This window comes from Nannospalax galili, unplaced genomic scaffold (genome assembly GCF_000622305.1).
Source record: "Nannospalax galili isolate Female #2095 unplaced genomic scaffold, S.galili_v1.0 scaffold182, whole genome shotgun sequence".
In the NCBI taxonomy this organism is placed as follows: Eukaryota; Metazoa; Chordata; class Mammalia; order Rodentia; family Spalacidae; genus Nannospalax; species Nannospalax galili.
The window spans coordinates 3358482-3369167 of NW_008348662.1; the positions used below are offsets into that span (position 1 = coordinate 3358482).

Consider the following 10686-nt stretch of genomic DNA (forward strand, 5'->3'; position numbering starts at 1 on the left):
TTTTATGTTTGTTATATTGTGAGTTCAGTCATTTTTAAACCACTGTTGGAGTCCTTGCTGTGACTGTGTTTCCTGATATTTCTCATCAGCGTTGTCTAATACATGGATGGCATTTTTTTATTTGTTCATTTCAAACCATTTTTCCAATTTTTATATTGTAGTAAAATTGACCTAACAGAAATTTATTATCTTAACCACCTTCAAGAGTGTATAGTTCAGGGGCTGGAGAGACAGCTCAGTGGTTAAGAACACTGACTGTTCTTGCAGAAGACCCGAGTTCAAATCCTAGCACCCACATGCCAACTAACAACTGTCCATAACTTCAATTCTAGGGGATCCAACAGTCTCTTCTGTCCTTTGTGGGCATTGCACAATACAGGTACACTTACCTACATGCAGGCAATACACACATACACACAAAATAAAAATAATAATAAAAAAGTGTACAGTTCAGAAGTAATAAGTGCATCTAAATCACTGTGTAAACACTACTGCCATCCATTCCCAGAACTCCACATCTTACACAACAAAAGAATACCTATTAAACAGCAGTTCTCCACTCTCTCTCCTCCCCTCCTCCCCAACACCCATCACTCTTTCTGGGTCTATGAGTTTGATATCTAGATGCCTCACAGAGGTGGAATCACAGTGTTTGTTTTTGTGTGACTGGTGTATTCCAGTCAGTGTAATGTCCCCAGGAATCTATTCTACATCTGTGCTATTGCCTGTTTACTCCCAGTCAATGGGCATGTGAGATGCTTCCATGTCTTAGTTATTGCGAATAATGCTGATTTGGATATGGGTAGAAATATCTCCCTAGTCCCTGCTTAGAGTTCTCTTGGGTATACGCAGAAGAAGAGTTGCTGGGTCACAGAGAATTTGATCGTTAACTTTATGGGACGCCCCAGTGCTGTTTTCCCACAATGGCTGGACCATTTGTGTTCTCAATGGTGTGCCATCTATCTGCCTCCTCACTAGTATTTATGATTTTTTAAAAGTTTATTTTATTTGGATATGTGAATACCTACGTGTATGTGTGTGCACCATGTGTGTATCTGGTACCCCAGGAGATCAGAAGGAGGTGTTGGATCCTTTGGTATTGGAATTATAAGTGGTTTTAAGCAATCATGTGGGTGCTGAGAACCGAACTCGGGTCCTCTGTGAGAGCAGCAAATGCTCTTATCCATTGAACTGTCTTGTCTCTTCAGCCCGTTTTATGATTTTTAAAAAGTAGTAACATCCTAATAGGTATGGGACTGTGCCTCATTATTTTTCTTGAGAAGTTATTTTTAGAATAATGTGACATTTAGAATCACGGTGTGCTCCTCTGTGAGGGGTTTTCCTTGGTTTCTGTCTTGTGCTTGGTTGCACTCACAATAGTACATCACATTAACCTGTCTTCAAGTTCCTTTAAAAATTTTTTTTAATTTAAAGGGGAAAGTGTGAACGCAGTCCCCTACTACCACAAATTATGTAGTCAAGTTTCACATATTTGGGGAACTCACAGGAGTCAGCACATCGCAAAAGCCATGGGGGAGCCTGGCCCTGTGAAACCACCTCCTTGATCACAGTTTTTCCTGTCACATAAATTTGCAAGGTTATTTTTAATCACCAAAAGGACTTGAAATCTGCTTGTAATCCATGCCAGAGCTGATTTCCTTTTGATTTCACCTTCTTTCTATGAATAGACCTTTGAGGTCCCTGCCCGAGGCAGGGAATTGATTTAACAGAATACCCAAGCTTAGCTGACTCTGACTTTTGACCCCATTTTCATGAGGTTCTCAGAAGTGTGGCTCAGCCACTGGATCCCTTACCACAAGTCAACAAATATCGTTGTATGAAAGTGACTCCAAATGTCAGAGTCACTGCTATGTCTGAATGACATCCCTCCAAAAGTCAGGTGTTCCAGAGCGACGTCATTAAGAGGTAGGGTCTTTAAGAGGTGTTAAGGCCATGACCCCTCAGATAGCATTTAATTACCAGTCCTTGCCCTTCTGCGGTCTGCCACGTGAATACCCAGTGCCGCTTCCCTCCAAGATGCAGCAACATCTTAGAGATAGAAAGCAACCCCCAGGGACAACTCAACCTGCCAGTGCTTTAACTTTGGACTTCTAAAAACTGTGAGAAAATAAACTTCTGTTCTTTGTAAATTAGGTGGTCTCAGGTATTTTGCCATAGCCCCACAAAATGAACTGTTACCCATGACTCTGCCTCTGGTGCTAGCAATACTTGACTGTTATATTAGTTCTGGAATGTTCTTCAGTTCTCTTTAAACTTTTTTTGTTCATATATCTTTTCACATTTTTATAGTCAGATTGACCTGGTCACTTAGTTGTTACCAGTTATCTAGTTCGCTTGTCTTGACTCAACAGATATTAGAAAGATCAAGAACTGTATAATATTTATTTTTATATCCTCAGAACTTAGGAATGTGTCTAACATTTTTTGGGAGCTCCATAAATGTTAGTTCATGAATCAGTGCATTCCTAGAGTGGGTAAATTCCTCCTGATATGGAGGAAAAATATCAGAACACTTACAAAATCAAGCTTGTAGAATGAGTAAAAGTGAATTTTAGGGACATGGTCAGGGTCAGATGGGAAAATAACTGCAAAATTTGCCCACACAGGAGAAAACAGACAAAAACAAACAATGGGCAAACAGACAGGAAGAAGGCAGAGGCTATGAGACAAGAAGGTGGGCTGATATTGATTGTCCTGCAAACAGCAATGAACAGGTGTTTTAATTAGTTAATTAATTATTATTAGTGTGTGTTTGTGTGCATGATATGTGCATGTGTGGAGGTCAGAGGACAACTTTGTGGAGTTGGTTCCCTCCTTCCACCATCACTTGGGGTCCAGGGATTCAACTCAGGTCTCCAGGTTTTGCCTGTGCCTTTACCCACTGAGCTATCTTGCTGGCCTTAATGAATAGGTTTTTCTTTCTTTTACAGGCTGGAGAGATGGCTCAGTGATTAAGAGCACTGGTTGTTTTTCCAGAGGACTCTGGTTTGGTTCCTAGCATCCACATGGCAGCTAACACCCTTCAGAAACTTCCGTTCCAGGGAATCTGATGCCCTCTTCTGGCCTCTGTGGGCATTGCACAACCTGAGTGCACTTACATCCATGCAAGCAAAAACAATGAACTATATACATAATTTTTTTAAAGTTTAAAAGTTCTATGCAATTCTTATTAGTATACTATTTATGAGAACAGTTAAGAAAAATGCTCCTTGGGGGCTGGAGAGATGGCTCATCAGTTAAGAGCACTGGCTGCTCTTGCAGAGAACCTGGGTTCAATTCCCAGCACCTACATAGAGACTAACAACCATCCACAACTCCAGGGGATCCAACACCCTCTTCTAACCTCTGTGGGCATTGCACAACATGGGTGCACCCTACCTACATGTAAGGAATACACTCATACACATAAAATAAAAATAAAAATAAAATATTTTTTAAAAAGAAAAATGCTCCTTTATTCCAGACCACACAGCATTTCTTCAATGACCCCTGCTAGATGTTGGGTGCTGGTGTGACCTAACAGAGCATGACCTTCAGGACCAGTGAGAACAGGGTGGCCACTAGGTGGCTGGAAGGAGTTTTTAACTGTGTGTTTCATGGCCTTGGCTCAGCAGTGACAGAGCAGGCTGCATCTGTCCCAGACAACATGGCTCACACCTTCCGAGTGCAGGTGTTTAAAAATATTTACTACTCATTTCTTCTTGGAAATTAAGGAACATGAGTATGGCCATCTCTCTGCTTCTGTCCCAGGGACGGTTCACTTGGGATCGCAAGCTGTCCAACAAATTCTTCTTTCCTGCACCCCTCTCCAACACAGCCTGAACTCAGCCTCTGAATCAGGGCCCACTAATTAATTAATTATCTTAATTATTAATTTAATTTTAAAGTGTGTAATTAAATAGCTATTGATTACCTAACTATTCCAATCACCCTTAGACCACTTTCTGCACTGGTCTAAGAGCTTCCCAAGTTGGCTCCTAGTGCTTCCAAGAAGCTAATCTGTGTTTGTTTCCCATCCAAGTACTAACCAGGCCTGACCCTGCTTAGCTTCTGAGATCAGACTAGATCAGGTGCCTTCAGGGTAGTTTGGCCATAGACTTTTCTGTGTTTTTCTAACTGAAAGTTATCTCATATGTTTCTAAACAAAAATGACTACCTTCCATCTTCCTGTGGAGATGGGACCTGTTCTCTGTATTTGGTAAATGGAAGAAATGTAATCCACCTTAGTGCTTATTAATATAAATAGGGAGGCCTTATTGGGAATAAAGTGTCAGGTTCTGACTGGTGCAACGAAGATTTCCAGATGAGTTGCAGAGGGCTGGCATTAGATTTTATGCCCGCTAGCTTCACAATGCTGACCCAGAGTCCTCAGTGCCCCCGCCATCCAGCAGCTCCATTGACTGACACCCAGCCTCTTTCCACACACTTCCCCAGCCTGGCCTGGCCGCACTTTCCCTAGGATGTCCCCTGCCACTTCCTGGCTGGGCCTCACTGAATCTGAAAGATTGCCAGAGCTGGCCTGGTGGATGCTGCAACCTCTCAGCAGCCTTTGATCTGGGATAACACCAAGAAGGAAGAACTGTCTGCAAGAATTGGAGAGGACTGACCAGGGAGCACACTAGCCTAAGTCCCAATGGGACACCGAGAACAGAGGAAAAAGAGGCTGAGAACACTGACTGCTATGCCAGTCAGCCAAAGAATTAACAATGGAGCACGGAAATTAGTACTCAGATGGTGTAAGTGTCAAACAGGAGGGAACCGGGGAAATCATTTTATTGGGCTGTTTTTTTTTAAATTTAATTTTGTTTATCTTTTTCTTTCTTTTCTTTCTTTCTCTTTTGTTTTTTTAAATCAAGAAATGCTAGAGCCTCCAGGCTGGCCATAAAATCTAGATTCTCATGCCTCAGTTGCCAAGTGTGTGGAATATAGACATGTATTGCCATGCCCTGCTAGTTTATGTGTGTGTGTGTGTGTGTGTGTGTGTGTGTGTGTATGTGTGTGTATTTAAACGTGCTAAGTATAATGTTCAAAAGGTCAAAAACAGGGCTTTCATACAAATATAAAAGATTTGTTTAACACATTACTGAGAGATTCAGCAGCTCAAAGTTGTTTCAAAAAAGAAGTTGAGAATTTATTTAGAGGCTGGGAATATTTTATTTCAGTGGTAGAGCACTTTCTCAGCATATTTGGGGCCCTGGGTTCTATCCCAGCACTGCAACATAACAAAACATTTGGTCAGTCAGGAAAGTCATGCAGAGATGACTTAGTTAAGAATATTAGTTTTCTATAGAAGCCGTAACAAAATTCCACACACCAGATGACTTAAAGAGAAATGCATTTTCTCACAGTTCTGAAAGCCGGAAGTCCAGCATCTATGTGTTGGTAGGGTAAATTCCTTCTCAGGTGTCTTTCCTTGGTGGTCTTCTCCCTCAGTCCATATATGATCCTCCCACTGTATGTGTCTGTGTTCTGATCTCTTAATGAGGACAACAGTCATGTTTGGTTAGGACCTACCTTCATGACTTCATTTTAGCTTAATTAGCCCTGAAAGGTCCCAACTCCAAGTGCATTCCATGGAACTGGCAATGAAGACTTCAATTTACTTTTGTTGGGGTACAAACCACAATTCTCTAACACTAAGTGGTGAATGAAACTGGCTAATGTCCTAGCAAAGCAAGAAAACCATTACCTTTGACATAACATTTAAAATGTTTTATTTTAGTTATGTATAGAGGTGTGTGTCTGTGTGGTGCATATGAGTGCAGTGCCTTTGTAGGCCAGAAGAGGGCATTGGACCTCCTGGAGCTGGAGTTATAGGAAGTTTCGAGCTGCCTGATGTGGGCTAGGGACTGAACTCCAGAAGACAGCAACTGCTCTTAATCACTGAGTCATTTCTTCAGTCCTAACATAACATTTTTAGAAAGCAGATTGGAATCATTGCAAACCTACTGGGAAAAAGTCTAAAAGAATCTGGGCCATCATCAGTTTTCATTAGTAACTCCAACCATGTCCCCTGGAAAAATAGCCTGAGCCTGTTTAACAATGTTCCAGAATGACTTTGGAGGGAAATACAATTGTTTTTTTATCTTATTACCTACATTTGCTTCACTTTTCTGCATGCATAATGAATGACAATTCGAGAGGCTGAGAAAGTAAGCAATACACTATGCACTAAGTGTCATCAGCCTTGACTTTCACTCAGTGAAAGTATTTTTCCAAGATTAGATTTGAAAAATGTATTTAATGAACATTGAAACCATTTTGTTGGCTGCTTCAATTTATATAGAGACTTAAAAGTCATGGGTTGGAGAGATGGCTCAGTGGCTAATAACATGTACTGCTCTTACGGAGGACCTGAGTTCAGCTCTCAATACCCATAATGAGCCATTATAACCACTTGTAACTCCAGTTCTAGGGGATCCCACACCCTCCTCCAGACTCCATGGCACCTGCACTCATTTGTGCACACATACATATACCAAACATACACACACAGAGAAAATTTAAAAATTACAATAAATCTTTTTTTAAAGTCTCTACAGCATTCATGAGTAAGCATTCATTAACTTAGTTACAGGTTCAAGCTGAATATTGCACTCAATAGAAGATGGAATTAAGAAACTACAGGGGCTAGAGAGATGGCTCAATTGTTAAGAGCACTGGCTAACTGGCTGTACTTGCAGGGGACTCAGGTTCAGTTTGCAGAGCCCACATGGAAGTTCACAATCACCTGTAACTCCAGTTCCAGGGAATCTGACACCCTCTTCTGGCTTCCTTGAGCACTGCACACACATGGTACACTTACATGCAGACAAAACACTCATACACATAAAAAATAAAAATAAAAAATGATTAAAAAAAAAACTAACTACAGCTAGGTGTGATGCACACCTTTAATCCTAGCACTTGAGAGGCAGAGGCAGGTGGATCTCTATGAGATTGAGACCAGCCTGGTCTACATAGATTGTTCCATGCCAGCTGGGGCTACAGGGAGACCTGCCTCATAAAACCAAACAAACAAAAAAGAAACTATTTTTTTCTATAAATACTTAAATTTACCCTAACAAGAGCTCTTTCACATTTATGCATCTATTAATGATGATTCTGTGTCATAACTGTAGATTCTACTGAGCCTCAAGTTCTTAAGACTTCTTTCACTGTTAGCACTGCACTGGCTTAAACAGGTCTTGGTGAAATCTTCATGCTTGTCAAATGCTCTCCAGTGTCAGTCACTTCCATGTTCTCGGTCAAATGAATGAAGTGTCATTCTTTTTCTCTGTTATGTATAAAAAGACAATATCCAACTACCAATTTTTTAGTAGAAACACATACTTTACTTTTGCCTTCCATAATAGTAAATTTATTAATGCAACTATAAAGGCAATATGCATTTGCTGGTAAACAAAAAGCAAGTGTTATCCCTTCCCTCTGTTGTTGTAAACAATAGAGCAATTACTAGAATCCTACAGTTAACTACACACCGAATGGATTATTTTTGTAGTATATTGTACTAGAAATGGAATTTTTGGGTTAAAGAGCATGAATGTTTAGTTTTTAAGTATTTATTTTTATATGCTTGTGTGTCTGTGTATGTATACCATGTATGTGCGTGTGCCCATGGAGGCCAGGAGAAGGCTCAGATCCCCTATAACTGGAGTTACAGGTTGTTACAAACTGCTTGACATCGGTGCTGGGACCCGAACTTAGGCCCTCTGGAAGAGCAGCAAGCACTCTTAACCAGCCATCTTTCCAGACCCATTTAAAAATTTTTAACAGATATTGTCAGGTTGTTCCATAGGAAGGTTATTTTTTTCTTCTCTTGTCACACACCATTTTCAAGTGCCTACCAATTTCTTCATATCCTAGTCAACAACAGGTGGTTTTGGTTTGTTTTAAAACCATATCACATGTTGCTAATCTAATCAGTGATTCTCTTTGTCCCTAATTATCCCTTTTACAAGCTGCTTAGCTTTTCTTTTTAAGAATAGCATCTTGGGGCTGGAGAGATGGCTCAGAGGTTAAGGACATTGGCTCTTCTTGCAGAAGACCCAGGTTTGAATCCCAGCACCCCATAGCAGCTAACAACTGTCTGTAACTCCAGGTCCAGGGGATCTGACAGCCTCCTCTGTCTTCCATGGGCATTGCATGACACAGGTGCACTTACCTACATGCAGGCATGACACTCATACACATAAAATAACAAATAAAATATTTCTTTTAAAAAGAATAGCATCTTGTTTTTTAACTCCCAATGCTGGCTTCAGACTTGTAATATTCCTGCCTCAGTATCTCAAGTGCTGGGGTTACAGATGTTCCCTACTACTTCTGGCTCTGTTACAAGGCTTTTACAGTTTCTTTTTGTAAATATTTGTTACCTCTTTTTTATTAAAGTGCTGATATTTTATTTATTCATGAGACCCTCCTATAGCAAGGATTATAATCTGTATATTAACCATTTCAGTTAGCAAATATTTTCCCTTTTTCTTTTGCTTGATCGATCTACTTATTGTTTTGGTGAGTTTTTGCCACGTGCAAGTATTTTATACATATGGTGATCTTTTAAAATACAACTTATCTTGGCATGAAGCTAAAATAACTATATATTTTAGAAGTAATTTTTATAAGGATATAAATTTCATCTTTATCTCTAGTCTGGAAGTTGGGCAATTATTAAGCAGCAAGTTTGGGTATGCAAAAGAAAAATCAATTATATAATAACAATGTTTAGCTAAGAAAAAATGTCTTTGCCAGAAAAACAAATGACCAAAAGTTTCCAAGGATGCACTTAAAGGAAAGTAAAAAACTCTCTATGTGATATACTGGGTAATGAAAGCAGTAATTAGTTGGTTCTAGATTTTTCTGATGGAGTAACTGATCTTTAAAAAGTTGAAGTCCCTGGCGGTGGGGGGGGGGGGGGTGTGAGGCTTGGGAAAGTAGGCTAATTTTGTTTAAAAATGCATGAAGTGCTGATGGAACAGCCTGTTTGGAGAAACGCCAGGAACTGAGCTGTCACTGGAAGAACAGAGCTAAAGCATTTTATGTCATGAAAAGAAGTAAAAACTTTCAAAGGGGAATTTCAGCAACTTCACAGCTATATTCCAAGAGATCACTTACAACCACAGAGCTGCAGCTGTGAGCAGAAGTTATCTGGGTTCCCTCAGAACGGGATGAGACAGAGGACAGCTCTCTGCCTGAACAAGTCCAAGTTCAGAGCCAAGAATAACTTGGCTTCCAAGAGAAAAACTTCAGCCTTGAAAAAATTTCAAGGCAGCTTTTTAAGAGTGTGACATGGAGGGTGAGTTGGTAGTCTTGAGAAAGTTGAGCAGAACCAAAAAGAGAAAATATATTACCAGTATTGTGGCTGCATTTTCCAAGCTCTATGGGAAAGTTCTGGAGGTGTATCAAATAACAGGCACTCAAGGCAGCCTCCAGCTCCAGGTCTGGGTTAATTCTAGCCTCACCTGCCCCAAAGTCCAAGCTAGAAAGCCTGGAGTTATGATGGATGCCCCCCTTCTTCATTTCCTGTCTTTTATCTAAATAACAGACAGAATATTTCTTCTACAGAGCTTCCCCAAGCTCTGCTGAAAGACAGCCAATCCTTTGATATAATTTTAAAAACAAATTTTTCTTATTTATTTATTTATTTACTCTGTGTATTTATATAAAAACCAGGATATACAAATGACAGGAAATTTGAAAAGTTAATCTTTCTGCATCCTGCCTGATTCACTTAATATGATGACCTCCAGTGCATCTATTTTCCTGCTAATGACATAACTGCATCCATTTTTATGGCTGAATGGAAGTCCATAACATGCGTTGCACATTTTCTTGATGGTTCTATAACTTGGCTGTTGTGAATAGTGCCACAATTAACACAGATGTAAAAGTCCCCCGGTGACACATTGATTTAGGATCCTCTGAGTGTGTAGCCAGGGGTGATATAGCTGGCTCGCATGGCAGTTGTATGTTTTTTAGATTTTTGAGGCTCTCTGTACTGATTTCCATACTGGGTAGATTAATTTGCATTCCCACCAACAGTGTATAAGGTTCCCTTTTCCATGTATCCTTGATAGTATTTGTTGTTGTTTTCTTTGTTTTAAAGAAATTAAAGGCTGGGCATGGTGGCACAGGCCTTTAATCCCAGCACTTGCAAGGCAGAGCCAGGAGGATCTCTGTGAGTTCAAGACTAGCCTACATAGCAAGTTCCAGGCCAGCTGGGGTTACAAGAAGACCCTGTCTCAGAAAAAAAAAAAAAACCCACAGAAAAAGAAATTAAATATATTTTAACTAATTTTGGGAGTTTCACAGATACAAGGCATTTTGATCACACTCACTCCGGCTCCCCTGCCCAACTCCTCCCAGATCCACCTTTGACATCCCACTCCTCCCAACTTTCTGTCCTCTCTCTTTAAAATTTTTTTATAACCACCCGTATGGTTGGGGCAGCGGACTGTGTTTTTCATGTGTTTTCATTCACAGTGACTGCTAACCACAGAGAACATGAGTAGCATGCCTGGGTGGCTGGTGGCATGTGTGGTATCAGGTCCCTGGGGACTGGATGGTGGGTGTGCACCCTGTGAGAGACCAGGAGGGCTGAGGCCAATAGCCTGGGCTCTCAGTGTGCCTCCCAGGCCCTCTAATCTGCCGCAGCTTCTCCTCCAA

At 40.6% G+C, this 10686-nt stretch overlaps 1 non-coding gene across 1 annotated transcript; it reads right to left on the reverse strand.

Annotated features, from left to right (window-relative positions):
• Window positions 1–1431: 1431 nt before the first annotated feature.
• On the reverse strand, window positions 1432–1592 carry LOC115072475. Its single transcript, XR_003851530.1, has one exon. It is a non-coding gene; the product is annotated as a U1 spliceosomal RNA (small nuclear RNA).
• Window positions 1593–10686: the final 9094 nt, after the last annotated feature.